The sequence below is a fragment of the Lactuca serriola genome, chromosome 4, assembly GCF_051521515.1.
Source record: "Lactuca serriola cultivar US96UC23 chromosome 4, Lser_US96UC23_V15, whole genome shotgun sequence".
In the NCBI taxonomy this organism is placed as follows: Eukaryota; Viridiplantae; Streptophyta; class Magnoliopsida; order Asterales; family Asteraceae; genus Lactuca; species Lactuca serriola.
This window is the reverse complement of record NC_136411.1, coordinates 101,197,697-101,221,618: the sequence shown is the minus strand read 5'-3', so window position 1 is coordinate 101,221,618 and position 23,922 is coordinate 101,197,697. Positions and strand designations below refer to the sequence as shown.

The 23,922-nt window shown below is 40.6% G+C and overlaps 1 pseudogene; it reads left to right on the top strand.

Moving 5' to 3' along the window:
• Positions 1-213: 213 nt before the first annotated feature.
• On the top strand, positions 214-1,417 carry LOC145102193 (acyl-CoA--sterol O-acyltransferase 1 pseudogene; annotated as a pseudogene).
• Positions 1,418-23,922: the final 22,505 nt, after the last annotated feature.

The following is a 23,922-nucleotide window of genomic DNA, read 5'->3' as shown; positions in this document are numbered from 1 at the left end:
GTACTAACGGAGGCTTATGGATGGTAACGAACTTAGGGACCAAACCTGATGGATTTGCAAACAAGGAGAACCAACCACATCAACATCTCAAAAGTATCACCAAAACAGTAGACAGCGGAATACCATAGGGACCAAATTGTAATTTACTATTTCAACTATTTTGCCTCTATATATAACTCAGTATTCGCTAATAACTTCTTAAGTTAGTGACAAGAAGCAGCAAATACGTAAAGACAAAGTGTCCTATTGTCCATAGAGATGGAGGGAGAGGTATACAATCTTATGGTAAATTTGAGCATAGCTTTGGCATCTCTCATCTATTCTCATAGTGTTGGCATGTTTATTGCAAAAGGGGCAACTAGATTCGTGGCTCTTTTTCCTGTCATATTTATCTTTCTATGTCTTCCTTTAAATCTCCAAACGGTGTTCTTTGCTGGACCAACCTCTTTCTTCATGACATGGCTTGGAAGCTTCAAGATCATTCTTTACGCCTTTGGTCAAGGCCCTTTATCTTCACACCCACCTCTCTCTTTATCTCATTTCATTGCTAATGCTTGTCTTCCTATCAAGATCTTAAAAGATCAAGAATCTCCATCCCATCAAACCACCAAGAAATCCCACATAGATTACGTTCCAAGGGTTCTTTTGTTTATCTTTGTGATTAAAGCATATGGTTACAAAGACTTTCTTCACCCATTATTGATCACAGCTTGTCTTGCGTATTACTTTGTCTTCATGCTCATACAATTTCTGGCAGCACTTGCGTTTTTGGTTCGAACCCTGCTTGGGGTTGAGCTAGAACCACAGTTCGATGAGCCTCATCATTCTACATCTATACAAAACTTTTGGGGAAAAAGGTGGAATCTTATGGTTTCTGATACACTACGCCCTACAGTCTACCATCCAGCTCGTGCCATTTTTAGACATCTGGTTCCTGAAAGATGGGTATCAGTGCCAGCTGTGTTCATAACGTTTCTAGTGTCTGGGCTTATGCATGAGTTGATCTTCTATCATCTTGGTCAATATACGCCAACATGGGAAGTGACTTGGTTTTTTATAATTCATGGGATTTGTGTAGGGATGGAGATTGTGATGAAGAAAACCACAGGTCGGAGGTTTGAGCAACCACCTGTTGTGACCTGGCTATTAACTTTGACGTTTATAACGATTACTGGCTTGTGGTTGTTCTTTCCACCATTCTTGCGGTTAGATCCGTGTGCTAGAATTTGTAGAGAGACCATGGCGTTTATAGGGTTCGTTAAAACTGGTCATCTACTTGACCCTAACGAGTATGCATGTCGTTTTATATAGAAGGGGAAACAGATATTCCAGGTGTATTTGGTATGTTTTTATGTGGAATGTATACAAACTAAATGTTGTACTAAACATGTTCGGGAAAATGATGTTCTTTTACACACACACAAAAAAAAAAAAAAAAAAAAAGATCCGTATATTTTTTTTTGCCATACACAATTTGAATTATGGATGACTTTGTCCAATTATCAACTCATTCTTGCAAAATGTGTAAATGTCCGATAAAAATGTAGTATTATGGATAAAAAAAAGACATATTAATATTATAGATAATAAATAGAGTATATTATATTATATTTTAGTCTACAATTACAAATGGATAGTAACATGCTCTTTTATAGGATTATTTGATAAGTTACCCTACCTTTATCTAAAACTGGAATTCATGAGAATCCCATCATTGGATACACTAAAAATTGGAAACATGGTACTTTGAGTTTGAGAAGCATGTATAATATGGTTACAACAAACCCTTTTTATATATGTCAAAGTAGTGAAATAGGCTAACCTTTTGTCTCAAATTAAGTATTGAAATAGGCTAAAACTGGAAACTTTTAAGAAATTTAAAAATTAGTTGGAAAAACGAAGTCTCTCAAAAATGAACTACATACGAACTACAAGGTCTTTTTAAGGGAAAATATCATTTTAATCCTATAAATATTTTTATTTATTTTAAAAGATCATCTATTTTTTTTATGTATTTTAAGGGAATCGAATGTAACCTAGTAAATAAATCTTTAACCTTATACACTTGGTTTTTGGGCCACATAGGATAGATGTTGAGCACAACTTAAAAGCATTCATTTGTGACTATTAAGTGTTAAATGATTTGTTTCTTATTTTCTTGTGTTCGTTCGGGAAAATTAGCAAACGATTGCTTAGAGAAGGAAGAAAGTGACCAGCGGTGTTGAAAACACATTTGGCATAAGAAACAGTAACACATTTGGCGTAAATCTTTAACCTTATATGATCGATTTTTGGACCACGTAGGATAGATGTTAAGGTCAACTTAGAAGCATTCATTTGTGACTATTAAGTGTTAAATGTTTGTTTGTTATTTCTTTGTGTTCGTTCAGGCAAATAAGGAAATTATTACTTAGAGAAGGAAGAAGGTGATCAACGGTGTTGAAAACACATTTGGCATAAGAAACAATCCCTTTATCTTTTACTCGATCAAGAATCTGCTTCAAAGGTCTAAGGAGGGAGTCGACGACAAGATCTTGATACTTCACAAAGTGAAATCCATAACTATCTTGGACTCCATCATCAACCATGAAAATTCAATTATTGCAAATTTCCACAACTATCCACACGCAAATGATGAGAAAGAAGATAGTGGGTGTGTTCAGAACGGAGCGTTTTGGAGCGTTTGAGAGCTTCTAGCTTCTAGCGTTTGACAAAACGCTCCGTTTAAAATAGAAAGCCTCGTTTGGCACTACAAGCTTTTAGCGTTTAGTTTAATCAAAACGTTCCAAATCCAAATGCTACTTCATGTAGCGTTTAACAAAACGCTACAAGCTACAAGCTACCCACTACCTGCTAGTTTTACCGAACACGCCCAGTATGTATTTCTCATATCTTAATTATTCGATCACCAAGAAGCTCTAGATTCAGTGCGATGAGGAAGAACAAAGTATGTATTTCCCTCCCCCCCCCCCCCCCCTCAGCCACCTATATTTTATTTCTCTCTCAGTAGTTTGTATCAACAAATCAAAACAATATAAGAAATTAAGATATTGGTTTGAAACTCAATATTTATGTAACATCCCAAAAATATGATTTTTTTTTCATTTTAATTCATCAAATCACATTATATTTGCCCTAAAAATCCATCATAGTAAAAATATATCATAATCATCAGAGTAAAATAACAATCATCAATGTGGAAAATCCTCACGTAGAAATGTTTTGTGGTCAAGCCGGGCCCTTCCCTTTACAACTGGAAGTTCTTAAAAATGTTTAAACCCCAAAACCGTAAGCACACAAAGCTTAGTGAGTTCCCCAAAATACCACACACCATACATACATTGCCATGGGCTACCCCTATGGTCTTGCATACAAGTGTCATAGGCTAACCATATGGTCTTTCCTTGTACTACCACAGGCTATCCCCATGGTGTCACACCCCCAAACCAGAACGGCGGAAAGGTCTGGGGGCGGATAGAGTGACTTCATGTACAATATCATAACAATTGAATAGTAATGAAACATAGCAACCCAAACATTCATACATTGAAAATACATGTTTACATCGTTTACAACTTTGTTTTGCTCAAAAGTTAAATACGAATAACAAAAGTAGAAAACATAATGTAGCGATGTCGGGCCTCAAAATGTTGTGAATACCTGTCTACTGATTCTCTAAGAATACAAGTGATTTTGAAAAGTGTCAACAATTAAGTTGGTGAGTTCATAAGCATTTTGGAATGAGAAAGATTTGTAGTTGTTTTGTGTAAAATGGCTTTGTAAACTTCTAGAAAATCCAATATTTTCTTTAAAACGAGTTGTAGGTCTTATCCTCAAAAACGTAAATGTAAGTATATTTCTTTGTATCTTTTCCTTGTAACGTGAGAGTGTATGTTCCAGAAAATCTAATATTTTCTTAAATATGAATAGTAGTCTTAAACCCTAAAACCAAAATGTAAGTAATGATGTGTTGAAAATAGTATGTAGCTTTATCTTTTTATAAAATTATTGAAGTGTAAGTTACCCCGTAAAGCGAGTAGTGGTGCTAATCCCTATGTGAGTTATTATAATCATACTTAATACGACTAGTGGAATGTACGACATTCTTCAGGCGTTGGAGCTGGTAGACATTTGTCACCCTAGACTTCCAGTCTAACTATAATGAACAGCTTAGGTGCAGGGTTGTCAATCTCGTATACATCTATACACAACGGTCTCGCTCTCCTTCCAAGAGACTCTGGTTATAATGCAGGACTTAAGGTGTACATTAGGTGAAGTACGTGAAGAGAGTGTGTCTCACAAGAGCATTAACTGATTTACGTGAACTATGACTCATTCTTGTAAAGCGAAATAATTATATTTTTGAATAATTATATGTATTTCCTGAAATGAAAGTGTGGTTTGTGACTTCCAAACTATACCAATTATAATTCATCTTGTTTGTTTGAATCTATTTATATAATCTTTTATATAAATATGAATGTGTATTCTTGTCTAGTATTAAAATATGAAATCAACACATAATATCTTTGGGTTGGAACCCACCAAATTAGTAAATGACTGAAACATAACCATTTTTGCTAGAAAAACTATCTTTTAAATAAAAGTTTTCAAAAACCATGGAGTTTTACAAATCATAAATTTTTCATATGATTTTATAAAATAGATCATGTTTGTTTTGTTAGCTTTGCAATCCAAACTATATATATATATATATATATATATATATATATATATATATATATATATATATATATATATGTATCACAATAATTATACAAAAACTAGTATTAACCATATGTTATGCAAATAATATTTTATCTTTAACATAAGATGAAAACGTGTAAAAAGTGTGATAAACAAAGTTTTACTTGTATCCCCCCCCCCCCACTAAAAAAACATAAAAAGCTTGAAAATATGGGGGTATGAACTCACCTTGAGTGGTTTTGTGGATTATTTGAGAAGATGGTGTGAAGGTTTCCAAGCCTAACACTTTGAAGGTGGTGGTTGAACTTTCTTGGCAAGAATGTTATCCTAAGAGTTTAACATATAATAATATGTGGGTAAATCTAATTAAACTAACATAAAAGTGTATAAATACACTAGATTTGAAGGAATACTTACCAAATCTAAGAATACACTTCAAGATCTTTAAACTTGGAGGTTGGACTTGGTTATTTGAGACGATGGAAAATGGTGGAGTTTGGGGTATGAGTTCGGCCTTAAGATAAGGTGGTACATGATAGGATGCTTACTTTGATAACTGTGGGATAATAGCTTGGAAGTTCGTTGGGTATCAGTCTACATGGGAAACTGTTGAAATATGTATCACAAAAGTCAACTATTATTGTCTATTTCCTTTCCTAGACCGAAATCATATTTGTAAGAGGTTATGGGGATGATTTCGGCAAAAGTAATGACCCATTAAGGGTGTTTTCGACCAAAGTGTGGCCCATTACAGTGATGTAACGACCCAAAATTGAAGACCAAAAATTTCATTTTTAATTAAGTTATTATATAAACCATTAGTATAAAAACATTCATAATATTAACTCATGTCAAAACCAGTGTGTCAATAATCAAACACGTCATCATAAATAATATCAGAGTATAATCCCAAGGATCTCATGTGCGGAAAACATAGTGAGATGCGCTGCAACCAAGCCGGCTCCTTTCTTTTGAAACGTTACACATGAAACCAAAACTATAAACCGTAAGCATAAAGCTTAGTGAGTTCCCTAGAGCATACCCACACACAAACACGTACAACATATCATGCTAGCTAAACAGCAATACAGAACACATAATCCATGAAAAAACAACACATAAGGAATCCCTGGAAACCCTCTAGGGTCTAACTCGGGGTGCCATGGGAACCCCCACATGATCTTAGTCCAATGCCTCGGGAACCCCCCGAGGTCTTTGACCTAGGATGCCCAGGAAACCCTCCAAGGTCTTACACATAAGTGCCTCAGGAACCCCCCCGAGGTCTTGACCTAGGATGCCAAGGAAACCCTCCAAGGTCTTACACCTAAGTGCCCCGGGAACCCCCGAGGTCTTCCATTCAAGTATCACAAAGACCACTAGCATATCACATACCACAAAATCAATTAGCATACCACATAATCACTAGTATCTCCCTATCACATAACCAGCTAACATACCACATAATACAACTTCAACTAGTGTATCACATATCATAAAATGGGCCGGCATTGGTGCCTTAGACCCATTGGTATGGTGAGGAGACTCACCTGGCACTGCTGAAGTCCCGCAAATAAAACCCCAGTGCTGGTTGTCAGGTTCCCGAACTGTCAACATCAAAACCTCACCCAATTAATAATTGGTTTCCACTACATAACCATAAGTACATACTTTGGATAATTACTACATTACCCCAAGCTTGGCTTTATTCCACCCCAAGGCCAATCCATAGACCCAAAAGTCAAACTAGGAATCAAAGCCCAACATATGACCCAATTTTCCAAATTGGACCCAGGCCTTTACCTGGTCTTATTCAAAGGCCCAAACATTTATTTCGGTCCAACATTTGACATTCTAATGGCCCAATATCATATAACCCTTAAGGCCCGGACTATGGCCCATCTATGGCCCAATTTTCCAAATTGGGCCTAAACTCTCATATAGGCCTTACCCTAAGCCCATCAACATATACTAGAGTCCATATGATTATTCTTGGATGGCCCATTAATAATCAAATAACCAAAGTGTGACATCCCTATTTTCACGGCCAGAAAAGACCGATTTTGTTTATGCTTTATAAAAATCAGAGTACTTCTTTTCATAAAAAATGTTGCGAAATTTGTTCCCAAAAAAATACGATAAATAAGTTATCTAAACATTTTCGAAGAAACGTATTTTATTCATTTTAAAACGTTTGGGATGTCATTGTCAATACAGGAACATAAGCATAAACGGAACTTACATTTATTTACACTAGTGATCTACATCTCTTTAATCTCTCAGTGTAATGTCACTTCATATCGACACCTGTGATATAAATAAACTGAGTGGGTCAGGTTGGGCAACCTGGTGAGAACATAGGGTTTTCAACCCACAATAAGAATCAGCTATTTCTTGTTCATGCATTCCTAAGGAGTGTCCTAAGGGATAGGTACGAATTCCATCGTTGTAAATGACCCATCTGTCAAGCACAACTGCTAGTTCTGTCACTTAGGCGCAGCTGCCCAAATTGTGACATTCTCTATGGGGCGCATCTGTCGGAATAGTCCTTTTAGGCACATCTGCCGGGGTTATGAGGTTCTCTATTAGGCGCTTCTGCCGGTAGAGTCCTTTAGGCGCATCTGTCAGGGTTTTATTGACAGTATCGTTTTAGAGAGTCCACTCGCAATACATATAAATGGGTTTTTAGAGTACACCGGTGAACACATCGTTCACAACACCTACAGGTTGCGAGTCTGCTAGTGTTCCACTGGACTGTCTAGAATAGTCTGTGGTTGTCATCCATACTCTACTGAATGACGGGGCCATCATTTAGGAAAAAGGCTTCTCACATCGTCCACCTCTCACCCTCACCTCACGGTCTATTTCACCTCTCAACTCATCATCCAACTCATATTTCATCTATTACATCTACCCATGTCTTACCCCAACATTTTCGTAGATATAAAATACATATACGGTTTAAATCATTTAAAACGTGTATAAAATCGTTCATCCAGCATAGACAGCAAGTACTCAGATAATATGCACACATATCACGTAATTTATATAAAATAATTCATATCTATGTGTAAGATGAAAGTAACTATGCACTCACCCGATAAGGTGGTGTCTTGGCACTCGGACAGCTCTTCGTTATATCAAATCAATTTCCTCTGACAAAATCTAGTATCATTACTACTAGGGTTTAGTCTAACGTTAACCGCAAATAATTAATAGTCTAGCTATTATTATTATTATTATATAAGCATTAAACAACACTCTATATAACTCATAATAATAGCCCAAATAATTATTTTAAGGACCTAATAACATTATTATAATTATTTGAAAGCTATATTAAAAATAGTGTGGGCGTAGCTCACTTACAGTGGGTTTTTAAGAAAACCGGTCTCCGCTGGAGCAGCGTTCCCGAGCCGAAAGACTCTTCTTCTTGGAGCCGTCTGGCGCTCCGGGACTCGCCTCTAGCACCTAGGAGGTGCTAGGGAAAGGGGAAGATGGTTTGGGGGTAATGGGAGAGAAAGAGTATGAAAGGTGTGAGTTTGGGGGGGTGATTTACGCCTCTATTTATAGGCTGTCTGGGCCAATTCACGTCGTGAAAAAGGGTGTTCACGTTGTGAGTTTTGTGTAGGCTCCAAGGCGAAGTCTGGTGCTGACAAGTGGCGTCGGACGCAGGTAAAACAGCCAATCTTTAAAAATTCATAATTTTCGCATACGAACTCCGTTTTTGACGTTCTTTATATCCACGCATAGGTAAAAACAAGATCTACAACTTTCCTTTTTACTCCATTTGCTAATTCTCAACCGATTGTAAATTTAATAGTAGGAGGATATTAGACTGTTAAATGACCGCGAAGAATTCGTAACTCCTTCATACGGACTCCGTTTTCGTCTGTATTTTTACCGTTGAGTTCCTATTAATGAGATCTTAAACTCTCATTAAGGTTGAGTAATCCAAAAACCGCTCGAACTAAAATTCGAGTTTCAGGTCGTGCACTGCTATGCCAAATCTTAGAAAAATCATAACTTCCTCATACGAAGTCAGATTTGGGCGTTCTTTTTTTTGTATGTTCTCGGTTTAACATATACTACAACTTTGGTTTAGATAACTAAGGCTAAAAAGTCCTCCATCGTAAATTCACTATTTACGTCTCCCGGTGCCGTGCCGGTTTTGCCGTAAAACTTCGACATGCCATAACTTCTTCGTTATAACTCGGATTTCAGTGTTCTTTATATGTACGGAACCCTTGAGACATATTCTAAAACTTGGTTAATATTATTTATTCTAAATAATCATTTGTCGAAAATTATTTTTCGACCCCTATTATCTCTAAATTGACTAGCCCGGATCTACGGGCGTTACACAAAGCCCAATGAAAAGGTCCAACTCAAGACCCAAGTCAAATTAGGGTTTCACATAAAATGATGATTAGGATTAAGTTTTCCTACTTAACCCATTAAAGACTTAATCCATTAAGTCCAATATTGACTTAGGTTGGTTGCAAATGATTATTAACTATTATATTAAATTCATTAAATAATCCTGATGCGGTCCCGATAAGTCCCAAATTAGGGTTTCATGGCTTTAGGGTTTTACAAACCCTAAGTAGGGCTTCCAACCCATCTTAGCCCAATAGGCTAAAAACCAGGTCCTTAAGCCCATTAGGGTTTTCCTTAGATCAATTAGGGTCCATTAGACCCATTAGGGTTTCAATAGGCCCATTAGGGCTTCATTGGGCCCACTAGGGTTTCATTCATCCGGGACGAATCAAACAGAAATAAACACACCGCCACCAAGCGCAGCGGCTGGTGGTGGTTTTGAGTTACTTTCATTATTCCTTTGGCTTTTTACAATTTTACAATGAACTCACAAAATAACACACAGTACACTAAATAAACACACACATGCAACCACCCTTATGGTGGTCGGCGGTGGCACGTGGTCGTGGCTGTTCTCGAGAGTTCCGGCCAAATAACATCACACTAATAATGGAAATACACCCAAAAACACTTTAGCTTCACAAGTCCTCGAACTCAGCCACCATTTCACGGTGGCAGGCGACGAATCTTGGTCTTCAACGGAGTGGCAGCGGCGGCGTCAATGACCGGGGAGGCTGCCAGCCGCAACAAATTAACATCCAGCGACGATTGGTATTCCACAAGAACAGCAGCGGTGCGATGTGGTAAGTGTCGCGGTAAGGCTACGGTGGTCGGAGAAACGTCGACAACCATCGTGAGACGTGCGTGCAGCTGGCGGCAGAAGGCAGAAGAAGAAGAACAAAGATGGAGCAGGGTGGCGGAGAGTGTCGGTTCCGGCTTCATCAACGACTGCACAAGGCAGCAATAGCGACTACAGCGGCGGCTCGGTGGTTCACGCTACCAGTTCTTGTTCCCAGCATTAGTGGTCGGAGGTAGCAGCGGTGCTGGAGATTGAAGATGTGAATGGTGGTGGTTGGAGGGAGGTATAAGATTGGTGGGTGACGGCTGCATAAAATGGTCGATAGGGTTAGTGTTTATTCCCTATATACCCGACGCCTTTAGGCATTTTTACATAATGCCACAAATAGTCCCTCCCTTCACATTTTCCTTCAAAGCAAGGCCAAAATTTACACTCCAGCCCCCTGACTCTAACTTTCAACACAATTCTAAAAAGATTGCGAAACAGCCCCTAGCATCAAAATTCTATTCATAAGTGGTCCGAAAGTTACATTTTCACCCCCATTTCCAGATTTTAATACATTCGAGTCCCGATAACAACCACTCCTATCAACTTACTATCACCTTAAAGCTAAATTAAAATAATATAAAATACATCTCAGGGTTTTACAGCCATTATTATTTATTTTATTCCTTTATTTATTTATTATATAAACAGGGTGTTACAACTCTCCCCCACTTAAATTAGATTTCGTCCTCGAAATCATTCTTTATCCTTCCTTACACACCCAACCACTCTAGTAACCTGGTCACCATCCTGGGTACACCCTAGCCTTCTCAGGGTAGCTATGTCCAATCTTCGCAAGGCCCTAAAATCTGCAGGTGAACGAATTCCTCGCAACAAGTTCACATCTACTCCGTCTGAAATTTGTTGTCTTGGGATGGTCTGATTTCCTAACAGACTACTCATATTGAATCATTGTCGTTGAATCCAGTCAGTTCATCCCTCAACAAGCTTCTCAACTTCTGATAGCTCGAGGTTCCCACCATAAAACAGGTTCATAGACCCAATTATCCCTGCAAATCACTTACACTTGGCCAAGGCTCAGCTAATCCTGTTGTGGGTGACTTGTCAATCCCCAATAAACCAGCTATTCCATGCGTATATGCAGCATAAAACACACATACTAACTTTACCCAAATGCTGAAACTGCTTGAACACTGATCTGCCTGAAGCGGTATGCTGCTACATGACTGCTTTCTAAAATCTACTGAGGCCTTCCTGGTCTCAATTCTTTTGGCAATCATTTGAAATTTCGGGTTCCAAACCGACTACGGGGCCAAAAGACTCATACACAGTCGCGCTACACGACTTCTGAATGAAATCCTTCTCTATAACTAGTTGTCACTAGTTATCATGCCACTGTAGTTCTAACAACCTCCTGATCCAATCGATCGGGTCCATGCGTCGAATCCTAACGTCACCAAATCCAAGGCTAAAAGTGAATGCTACCCGACCGAGGTCTTCCATGCAAGTATCAAAAAGACCACTAGCATATCACGTACCACAAAATCAATTAGCATACCACATAATCACTAGCATCTCCCTATCACATAACCAGCTAACATATCACACAATACAACTTCAACTAGTGTATCACATATCATAACATGGGCCGACATTGGTGCCTTAGACCCGTTGGTATGGTGAGGAGACTCACCTGGCACTGCTGAAGTCCCGCAAATAAAACCCCAGTGCTGGTTGTCAGGTTCCCGAACTGTCAACATCAAAACCTCACCCAATTAATAATTGGTTTCCACTACATAACCATAAGTACATACTTTGGATAATTACTACATTACCCCAAGCTTGGCTTTATTCCACCCCAAGGCCAATCCATAGACCCAAAAGTCAAACTAGGAATCAAAGCCCAACATATGACCCAATTTTCCAAATTGGACCCAGGCCTTTACCTGGTCTTATTCAAAGGCCCAAACATTTATTTCGGTCCAACATTTGACATTCTAATGGCCCAATATCATATAACCCTTAAGGCCCGGACTATAGACCAATTTTCCAAATTGGGCCCAAACTCTCATATGGGCCTTACCCTAAGCCCATCAACATATACTAGAGTCCATATGATTATTCTTAGATGGCCCATTAATAATCAAATAACCAAAGCCCAATGGAAAGGTCCAACTCAAGGCCCAAGTGAAATAAGGGTTTCACATAAAATGATGATTAGGGTTAAGTTTTCCTACTTAACCTATTAAGGACTTAATCCATTAAGTCCAATATTGACTTAGGTTGGTTGCAAATGATTATTAATTATTATATTAAATTCATTATTCCTTTGGCTTTTTACAATATTTACAATGAACTCACAAAATAACACACACACTTCACAAAATAAACACACACACGCAACCACCCTTGTGGTGGCTGGCGGTGGCACGTGGCGGTAGCCACCAACTCACGGTGGTGGTGGTGGCTGTTCTCGAGAGTTCTGGCCAAATAACACCACACTAATAATGGAAACATACCCAAAAACACTTCAACTTCACGAGTCATCGAACTTAGCCACCATTTCACGGTGGCAGGCGGCTAATCTTGGTCTTCAACGGAGTGGCAGCGGCGGCGTCAATGACCGGGGAGGCTGCCAGCCGCAACAAATTAACATCCGGCAACGATTGGTCTTCCATGAGAACAGCAGCGGTGCGACGTCGTAATTGTCATGGTAAGGCTACGGTGGTCGGAGAAACGCCGACAACCATCGTGAGACGTACGTGCAGCTGGCGCCAGAAGGAAGAAGAAGAATAAGAAGGAAGAAGAAGAAGAAGAAGAAGAAGAAGAAGAAAGGTGGAGCGGGGTGGCGGAGATTGTCGGTTCCGGCTTCATCAACGACTGCGCAAGTCGGCAACAGCGACTACAGCAGCGGCTTGGTGGTTCACGCTACCGGTTCTTGTTCCCAACATTAGTGGTTGGAGGTAGCAGCGGTGTCGGAGATTGAAGATGTGAATGGTGGCGGCTGGAGGGAATTATAAGGTTGGAGGGTGACAGCTGCATAAAATGGTCGATAGGGTTATAGTTTATTCCCTATATACCCGACGCCTTTAGGCATTTTTCCATAATGCCACAAATAGTCCCTCCCTTCATATTTTCCTTCAAAGCAAGGCCAAAATTTACTCTCCAGCCCCCTGACTCTAAAATTCCTTTCAATACAAGTCAAAAAAGATTGCCAAACAGCCCCTAGCATCAGAATTCTATTCATAATTGGTACGAAAGTTACATTTTAACCCACATTTCTAGATTTTAATACATTCAAGTCCCAATAGCAACCATTCCTATCAACTTACTATCACCTTAATGCTAAATTAAAATAATATAAAATACATATCGAGGTTTTACGGCCATTATTATTTATTTTATTTGTTTATTTATTTATTAAATAAACAGGGTGTTACAGGTGATTTCAGTCCTAGGCTATTCCATTGTTGCGTTTTCGGTCCTACCTTCTTACCAAATGGTGATTTCGGTTTAGAGATCACCCACTAAGGGGTGATTTCGGTCTTAGGGGTATTTTATTAATGTGTGGTTTTGTTTATGTTTTGTTGATTTTCAAGGTTAATTACGATATGGTTTCCTAAGTATAGATATTATATCAACTTATACAACAATGCCCTCTTTGTTTGTAATATTTTATTGCCACAAACTATGTTGTGAATTCACTTGCACATGGTTACAATTTTGACCTTGCTTGATCTAAATTTTCAGGTTGTCACATCATCGCCCTGTTAGAGGGAATTTTCTCCCGAAATTCGTATCTTGAACGTGTTCTTGGTAGCCTGAGGGAAAGGTTGTGGGTATTTTCGTTTCATCTGATTCTCATGTTTCCAAGTGAATTTGGGTCCTCGCTTGATGTCCTAGCGGACCTTCGCAATTGGTATTTTACTTTGTTTCCTTCTTTTGATTTCCCTGTCCATGATCCCCACATGTTCCTCTTCGGGGTGTAGGTTCTTGTTTACCTTTATTTCGTCGAGTGGGAATACAAGAGTTTCGACGGTCAGATACTTATTAGGGTTGGTCGCGTTGAATGTGGGATGTATGTTGTTGAGTTCTTATGGTAACTGAAGTGTATGGGTTACTGGGCCAATCCTGGCAAGGATTTTGAATGGTCTAATGAAGTAACATCCCGACTCCCAGGTATTAAATTTATTTATTTATTTATTTTTGATATTTACTGAGTGACTCGATGAGTTGTGTGTTCGACTCGTCGAGTAGAGTTGGATTTGAGCATGCGGGTTTAATGACCGACTTGGAGATTCAGAGAGCTGACTCGCCGATTTGGTGCTGTGTGAGGAAACCCTAAATCCCCGGGTTTGTGACCTATTTAAAGGGCCTTAAGCCCTCATTTCCGCCTCACCAGTCACCTTACACCCCGAGAGAAACCCTAATCGTCCAATTGAGCTAAAGAGTGAGAGAGGAGCTAATATTGTGGTTATTAGTACACTTTTGAAAGAAAAGGGGAGAGTATCAAAGCTTGGATCAAGAGGAGGCTTTGGATCTAGAGGTTCATAAGAGTTTTGCTTCAGTTGGAGGTAAAAAGATGCTACCTTGATCATTTCCTTATGAGATCATGGTTTAGGGAGCTTCTAGGGTTTTCTCCCATCCCTTTTGTGTCATTTAAGTCCTTTGAGCATGATTTGAGGTTGAAACCTCAGATCTAGAGTGTAGGAGGTCTTGTGAGTCCAAATATGTAACATCGTGATTTTCACCATAATTTTTGTTTCTTTTTAAAACATTTATTTAACAGAATACGTTAGCGGAAGACTTAGTTTTTAAAACATTTTCAAATCACAACATTACCTCAAAAATCAAAATCATGATTCTATCTCATTTAAAAGTAAACAAAGTACTTTAAAGTAAAGAATCAAAACGTGTCCAAGAGTGGTATCGTTAATATAAATCTACTACCCATAAGAACCCCTCTCACCAAGGCCAATCTTTTAAACTACCTGCACCAATCAAGGCACAAAAGAGAAAAGATACAAGTGTCAGCTCCTGCTGAGTGAGTTCATAAAGTTGCACATAAAACATACAACCCCAAATGGGTCAATCATTCATTTTATGATGAAGCATAAAAATGATAGACAAATACCACTTAGAAAACAACCGCATCTCATAATTATTCAACCGCAAAGATGCATATATGTTTAATCACAATTCTACCACATAACATATATGATCAACCAAATACCACATAAGCAACCGCATAACATATAAATAATCTGTCACACCCCCGAACCAGACGGCGGAAACGTCCGAGGGCTGTCGTGACTTAATTGAATACCATAACATTGAATATATATATATGAAACGTAACAACATTCGTCACCATGCATTAATATAGTACAACCGATAAAGTTTACATGAAGTACCTTGTTTAAACATTACATTCCCAAAAATAAATTGTTTGATTCATAAATAAATAAACTGCAAGCCATCACTGAGTACATTTTCCTTTGGTTCACTTGTAACCTGAGAATACAAGTATTTTGAAAAACGTCAACATGTGAAATGTTGGTGAGTTCATAAGCGGTATTTGAAAAGCAACGTTTTGTATTATTTTGAAAACCACCAGAAAATCCGATATTTTCTGAAAAGAGTATTTGAAAACGTTTGTGAAGATCCATAATTATGCTTGTTTGTTTCTATAGTTGTAAAAAAAATGTTCATTAAACTTGTGTACATTTCGAAACCGTATGTATTGAAAAACCCTAGGAAAACCCAATGTTTTCCTAATTCTTTGAATTCCATGAAGTTGAAAATAAAACCATTGCAACGTGTGAAGTCATCAATTCCAAGCGGCGTCGGATTATTTTGCGCATGATGAGTTGCTATAAACACGCGTTACACAAACGACCAGTTTATAACTATACTAACGATCCCGTAGGCGTCGTCCGTACTAATCACGTTATCCAACTGCCCTGACTTCAGGTAATCCCACATCCGAAGAGAAAGAGGGCACGAAGACCTCGATAACTCCGTAGCCGGTTGGGGAAAAAAAAGAGTACGAGGGGCCCTTGAGCCGCCTCGCATTAAAATAACCGGCTTTACTAGCAGTACCAAAGGAACCTTGGGGACCAATAGTATAAAAGCCATTGAAAGTCCTTTTACGCCGTGTTAGATCGTGTAAGACCCAACAACTCGTAAGGTAGAAGTCTTCGGGCCTTAAGATCAGGTCATTGGGCTAGCTAGGCCCAACAAACAAGATTTTACACTTTGGGGCCCAAAGATGGTGCGTCGACGTCTGTGCACTCTCACGTGTGTATTAAATTCCCAAATGTTACTTGTGTGAATCGAGGTATCGTCGCGTTAGTAGTTTCGGATTTTTATTGGTTCGAGACCGAACCAATTCGTTTAACAACGATTTTTGGTATTGTTGTGTATTGTATTTCTTCGGTAGTCATGGTGCCAATATTTGATCAAGTTGAGTGTATTGGATTAGCCTTGAAAATTTTCTGTTTTCAGCCCCTCTTTGTTTGTAAATTTACTTTTTCAACCCTCTAATTAAATAACTTTCCGGTTTGGTCCTTAAATCATTTTTCTTGACATTTTAACACCAAAAATTATTGAAATTGATATTTTTCAGCATATTTTTCATTGAAAACAGTTTGAGTCCCTGAAAATACAGTTTTCTCGGTTATAACCCCTCTTTTTCGCAGTTTTTACAATTTTGGCCCAAATTGGAAAATTTTTGCGACTTTGGTCCTTTTTAAATTCGAAAAGCATTTTAAACCTTTGAAAAGTACTTGGAACACTAGTAGTCCACTGTTTTACAGAAAAACACAGTTTTGGCCCTCCAAAACAGAAAATTTCGCATATTGGGCCCTATTGGGCCGAAAATGCCATTTTTAGCCCATTAAGCTTGAAATTTATGTTTTTAATCCTCCAAAAAGTATATTTTCAGAAAATACATTATGGAAACTGTTTTGACTCATCTCACCCATCAGATTTCGAAATATTTCATTTTGGGCCCTTTAACTTTATATTTTTAACATTTTATGTCCAAAAATTGAGTTTTTAGCCCAAAGAAAATGTTATAATGCCATTTAGCTATTTTTCTTGAAACACTTTGTATGTAGAAATATATTTGATGCTAGTATCATTTAACATAGAGTATATCTCGATTTTTAGGGGTTTATGGCTAGATCCAACATCATAAACACACAAAAACACACATATAAGCATAGAAATCATACAAGGCATACAAAACACATATAGATCTACACTTTCACTTGTATTCCCCCCCCCCCCCCCACACACACACACACACACAAAAATCATAAAAACAGAAAATAGGGGGTATGAAGCTCACCTTAGGGTGTGGTTTCGGTTTTTGAAGAAAAGATGGAAGAAAACTTGGTGATTTTTGACCTTAGCACCCTTTTCTTGAAGATCTCGAGTTTGATGTGCTTCTAGGATGTAAGATCACGATTTTTGCATGGATTAGGAAAATATTTTTATAAAACAAAGAATCTAAGTCATAGATCCAAGCATAACCTTACCTTAGATGAAGAGTTTGTGGAAATCTCCTCTTGAAAGCCTCCTAATTTTCGAGATTTTTGAGTGGAGAGGAAGGATGTGTTCTTGAGTATTCTAGAGAGATTTTGAGAGATATTTGTGTATGTGTGTGTGTGTTTCGGCCGAGAGTGAGGGAGAGGAAAGAAGAGAGTGACTTTGATGAGATAGGTGCTTGGAAGTATGAGTTGCATGCATGGATACCCAACAAATAAAAGTGAGGTGGCAATCCAAAGTCAACTCCCCCTTTTTCCTTGGGCTTGGGCCGAGAATGGAGAGGGAAGAAAAGATTTTTGGGCTTTTTGCCCCTAAGCCCAATATTAGAGTTAGTTTGGGTGATCATTGGCCTTATAAAATAAAATTGTGATTTTTATGCTTCATTAAGCTAGATTAGGTTAATCATGGATCAAAGCTTTTAATTCATTTCATTCTAGGCCCAAAATGGCCCAAAATGTTGAAATAAATGATTGTGGGTCCAATTAGAGCCCAATTAGGGTTCTAAGCCCATGATAGTCCAATTGGAAGCTTATTGGTCCATTTGGGTCCAATAAGGAAGTCCTAGTCCAAAGTGGACCTAAACAGGAACTTCTAGGGTTTCCAATTGTTTGATGACCATTTGAAGTATTTGTATGATGTATTTGATTGAAGTTTTTGATGTCATACTAATAGGTATCACACATGCTCTTAAGTTTTTGATTCACATTAACTTGAGTGTATAGATTACATGACACAAAATTTCTAGTTGTGACATCATCCCCCCGTTAGAGGGAATTTCGTCCCGAAATTCTGTTTGAAAGCTAGATTTGAGAATGCTAGAATAGGTGAGGGTACTTTTGCTTCATTTGGTCTTCGCGTTCCCACGTGAATTCTGGCCCACGCTTTGCGTTCCACCGTACTTTCACGATCAGGATGCGACTTTGCTTAGTACGCTTCACCTCCCTGTCCATGATTTCGATTGGTTCTTCAACGAACAGGAGATTCTCATTGATTTCGATTTCGTCAAGAGGAATGACAAGGGTTTCATCTGATAGGCACTTCTTCAGATTAGAGACATGAAACACGGGGTGTACACCGTTTAGTTCTGCGGGTAGTTGCAGTCTGTATGCTACCGGACCTATTCGGGCGACGATTTCAAAAGGTCCAATGTATCGTGGGTTCAGCTTTCCCCGTTTTCCGAAACGTATAACCCCTTTCCAGGGTGAGACTTTCAACAGTACTCGATCACCGACCTAAAATTCTAAGGGCTTTCGCCGTTTGTCGGCGTAGCTCTTTTGTCGGTCACGCGATGCTTGCAATCGAGCTCTGATTTGAACGATCTTTTCCGTGGTTTCGCGAATGATCTCCGGTCTCGTTAGTGCCTTATCCGACGTATGTGTTCTTGCTAGCTGGATGTCACCTACTTCAGCCCAACATAACGGTGATCTACATTTACGTCCGTACAGTGTTTCGAAAGGAGCCACCTTGATGCTCGAATGATAACTATTGTTATATGAGAACTCGATCAAAGGTAGGTGGGTATCCCAAGACTTCCCAAAGTCTATCACACATGCGCGAAGCATGTCTTCAAGCGTTTGAATGGTTCGCTCACTTTGACCGTCCGTTTGTGGGTGATACGCGGTGCTCATGTCGAGATGAGTTCCCATTGCCTTGTGGAGTGATTGCCAAAAGCGCGAAGTGAATCTACTGTCCCTATCCGAGATAATAGACACTGGTACTCCGTGGAGTCTCACGATCTCCCGAATGTACAAACGTGTCAGTCTTTCCATCTTGTAGGATTCTTTTATAGGCGGGAAATGGGCAGACTTCGTCAGTCGGTCGACTATTACCCATATGGTGTCCAGTCCGTCCGACGTCTTGGGTAGCTTGGTCACGAAATCCATAGAAATCCCCTCCCATTTCCACTCAGGGATTACCGGTTGCTGTAACAATCCTGAGGGTTTCTGGTACTCCACATTTACCTTGGCGCACGTAAGGCACTTACTAACGTAGGTCGCAATTTCCGCCTTCATGTTAGGCCACCAATAGTGTTGTTTAATGTCCAAATACATCTTGTCTGAACCGGGATGAATGGAGTATCGTGTCTTGTGGGCTTCCTTCATAACGACCTCCCTAAATCCTCCGATTTTTGGGACCCAAATACGGTTCATGAAGTAGTATACCCCATTCTCCCTTGCCTCAAGATTCTTCTCCATCCCGCGTAATGCCTCGCTAGCTCTATTTTCCATTTTCATGGCCTCCGACTGGACTGATGCAATTTGAGTGGCCAGATGAGATTGAATGGTTATCGAGAGAGTTTTCGCACGGCGATTAGAGTACTCCTTCCGACTTAACGCGTCAGCTACCACGTTGGCCTTGCCTGGGTGGTACTTGATCTCACACTCGTAGTCGTTTAGCAATTCAACCCATCTTCGTTGTCTCATGTTCAGCTCCTTCTGGTTCAAGATGTGCTGGAGACTCTTGTGGTCCGTGAAGATGGTGCACTTCGTACCGTACAGGTAGTGCCTCTAAATTTTCAGAGCGAAGACCACGGCTCCCAATTCTAGGTCATGGGTCGTATAATTTACTTCGTGCGTCTTTAGTTGGCGGGACGCGTATGCTATCACTCTTCCACGTTGCATGAGAACGCAACCTAAGCCCTGATTTGACGCGTCACAGTAGACTACAAAATCTTCCGTTCCTTCAGGTAGAAATAGTACAGGAGCGCTACAGAGAGCTTGCTTCAAGGTTCGAAACGCAATCTCTTGTTTGTCTGTCCATTTGAATGGTACGCCCTTTTGCGTAAGCGAGGTAAGTGGCTTGGCGATCTTAGAAAATTTTTGAATGAATCTCCTATAGTAGCCCGCTAGGCCTAAGAATTGACGAATTTCAGTGGGCGTGGTCGGAGTTGCCCATCCTTCCACGGCTTTGACCTTAGAGGGATCCACATGAATTCCGTCTTGGCTAACTACGTGGCCTAGGAAGTTCACATTCCGGAGCCAGAATTCACACTTGGAGAGTTTGGCGTAAAGCTTTTCCTATCGCAGAGTTTCTAGGACTTGTCGGAGATGTTGGCCATGCTCCTCTTTGCTTCGGGAATAGACGAGGATGTCATCGATAAAAACAATGACGAATTTGTCGAGGAACGGTCGACAGATTCTATTCATTAGGTCCATAAATGTGGCAGGTGCATTTGTTAGACCGAAAGGCATTACGACGAATTCATAATGTCCGTAGCGGGTTCGGAAAGCGGTTTTTGGAATATCCTCTTCCCGGACTTTGATTTGGTGGTATCCGGACCGTAGATCTATTTTAGAAAAATAACTAGCTCCTTGGAGCTAGTCAAATAGATCATCGATTCGTTGGAGTGGGTAGCGGTTTTTAACAGTGAGTTTATTTAACTCTCTGTAATCGATGCACATTCTGAAAGATCCGTCCTTCTTTTTGACAAAGAGCACTGGAGCTCCCCATGGCGAGTAGCTAGGTCGGATAAATCCCTTGTCCAGAAGCTCACTGAGTTGGCTGGACAATTCCTGCATTTCAGCAGGAGCCAACCGATAGGGTGATTTAGCAAGAGGAGTTGCTCCTGGAACGAGGTCGATTCGAAACTCAACCTGTCTCTCTGGGGGTACTCCCGGAAGATATTCAGGAAACACGTCTGGAAATTCACACGCTACCGGAATATCTTGGATGTTAGTTTCTTCCTTGGTCTTATCCACTATGTGATCCAAGAACGCCAAGTTGTTCTTTCGTAGATGTTTTTGTGCCTTGATGCACGAGATGAGGCGAAGATTCATACTGGGTTTGTCTCCGTAAATTACTAGGGTTTCGTGATTTGGGAGACGAAGGCGAACGGCCTTCTCGTGGCACATAATCTCAGCATGGTGGGGGCTTAACCAATCCATGCCGATAATCACATCGAAACTCCTAATTGACACTGGCATTAGGTCTATTCGAAAGACGTGTTGGTTAAGGGTTAGGGTACATCCGATGTAGATTTCCCCAGTGGATTCGGTTTTCCCATTGGCCATTTCCACCGTATAGGTTTCATTTAGCTTTTGGGGTTGTTGTTTTAATAAATGTTTAAACTTCTCGCTTACGAAACTTCGCTCCGCTCCGGTGTCAAATAAGATGCATGCATAAGTGTGGTTTAGGAGAAACGTACCGGTCACAACTGCGGGGTCCTGAACCGCCTCACCCTGACCCATAGTCAGCATCCTTCCTGTTCCTCTGTTCCCGGGATTGTTGTTGTTAGGGCAGTCTCGGCGGAAATGCCCCGTCCTTCAACACCCGAAGCAGGTGTGGCTAGGCCCTGCATTATTGCCGCCGGCATTGGTGTTGTTGTTATTGCGATGGTTGTTGTTGTTGTTTCCCTGATTTTGGGTTCTGGGGAGGATAAGTCCTGCAGTACCTTGCAGTGTGTCCCCTTCGGTTGCAACTGGTGCACTGAAAATCCCTGCATTCTCCGTTATGATGGAGACCGCACTTATTGCATTTGGGAAGATTACCGGAATAGGGTCTTGAAGCATTTGAAGCAGCTGAGGCTGGAGCATATGGTGCGGCTGGAACCGGTGCGGTGACAGCGTTAACTGCCACTGTCTGCTGCTTTTTAGAGGTCTCGGGGCCCTGACGTCCCTTCCTCTTGTTGTTCTTCCCCTTCTTGCCATCACCTTCCTTTTTCTTCTCAGCCTCCACTGGCTTCTCGCCCTTCTTGTTGTTATGATCATACAGCCTCTTCGCCAATCTCTTCGCACTGTCAAACGTTTCAGGGTTCGCAACTATCACATTCCCTTGAATTGGTGCTGTTAGTCCCCAGATGAATCGCTCAATCTTCTTTCCTTCCGAGGTGATCATACCCGGGCACAACAGAGATAGTTCACTAAATCTCGATATGTAGGCATCGATATTCGCATTCTGCACAGTGAGGTTCCATAGCTCTTGCTCCATCTTCTGTATTTCGCCTCGTGGGCAGTACTCATCCATTAACATTTCTTTCATCTCTGCCCACGGCATAGAGTTGGTTACAGGGAGCGTCATGGCTTCCACATGTCCGTTCCACCAAGTGAGTGCTTGGTCCACAAAAGTGAAGGCCGCGAACTTCACCTTCATCTGCTCGGGGCAATCGTATATCTCGAATACCGACTCCACCTTTTCAATCCATCGCTTCAGAGTGATCACCCCTCCAGTACCGTTGAAAGTTCGTGGTTTAGCGTTTGTGAAGTCCTTGTAGGTACATGTTTTGGTAGATCCTTGGTTCATCCCGTTGTTCGAACTTCCTGCCCCTTGCCCGTTGCCTCCTCCATTATTCCCCTGATGGAGTTGTGCCATAGCTGCGGTGACCGCAGCAGACACGGCTGCCTGGAATGCAGTGGAGTCAACCTCGGGTAGGGTTGGTCCTGGGTTTCCGCGAGTAGGTCGGAGAGGCATCTTTCTGTCACGAAACGGAAAGATGTTGAGTGTATGTGGTTTCTGTGAGGTTGTGATCCTACTAACTAGGTGCATGGTACGAACTTAGACACTACTACCATCGGACATACAATCATAACTTCTCAACACATAGCAATTTGTAATATCATAGCAAAGCACATAAAAGTTCATTAATATTATCCGCATTTAATACAAGAAAATTTTGCTCGTAAGAGCATACATAAGTGACGCTAATTCGACAGCATAACGGCTCTATGAGTAGTGTGGTCACTTAAACATAGAGTCGGAGTACATAGCATAGTTCCTAATGACCTACTATGATAAGTCTATCCCTAACCGCGATGAGCTGCATCCTACGTAGTGGCGAGGTCATATGCCGAAATGTTGCGCCAGTAACTGAGCCATCTCCGCCATGTCTCCAATAACCTCATCCCTCTCATGCTCTGCTCGCACTGCCCGAGCTTCCATAGCATACAGCTGTTGTCGCAGTGCGGCGATCTCAGCTTTGGGGGAACGGTTCTCCCTTGGGGGGTTCACTGGTGGAGCGGGGTGGTCTGGTTGTGCCTCGTTCTCACACGGTGGGATGGGGTCCTGGTCCCCGACCTGGCCTTCCTCGTCGTCGTCGTCGGTCTCTCCAAATTCTTATTCGGTGTCTACGTATTCGTCGGGTCCGACGTCGTGTGCTTCCCCTGGATTCTCTCCCGGTTCATCCTCAAGCATCCCGTGAGCCACTAGGACCTGATGGAACTGGATACCCTGCTGCTCTTCCTCCATGACGACTGGGGGAAAATATAAACTATCGTCACTCTTCTGACTATGACTTATGCTAACTAGACGCTCTCTTTTTGATGATAGAGGGTATAGTTTTAGGTTCCCTAGCTATCCCGATCTCATCAGGACGTGTGTTAGTTTTACTTTGGAGAGAATGTAGTTGATCAGGCTACTTCCACTCTTTGGTATCACTAAGAACAGTCCCAAATTAACCGAGATACTAGTATTATTGTGTTTGGTTCGGCGTTATGTTCCTATTCCTAATGCAAGCAAGGGTGTTTTATTTACTTGTTTTGTTCAGA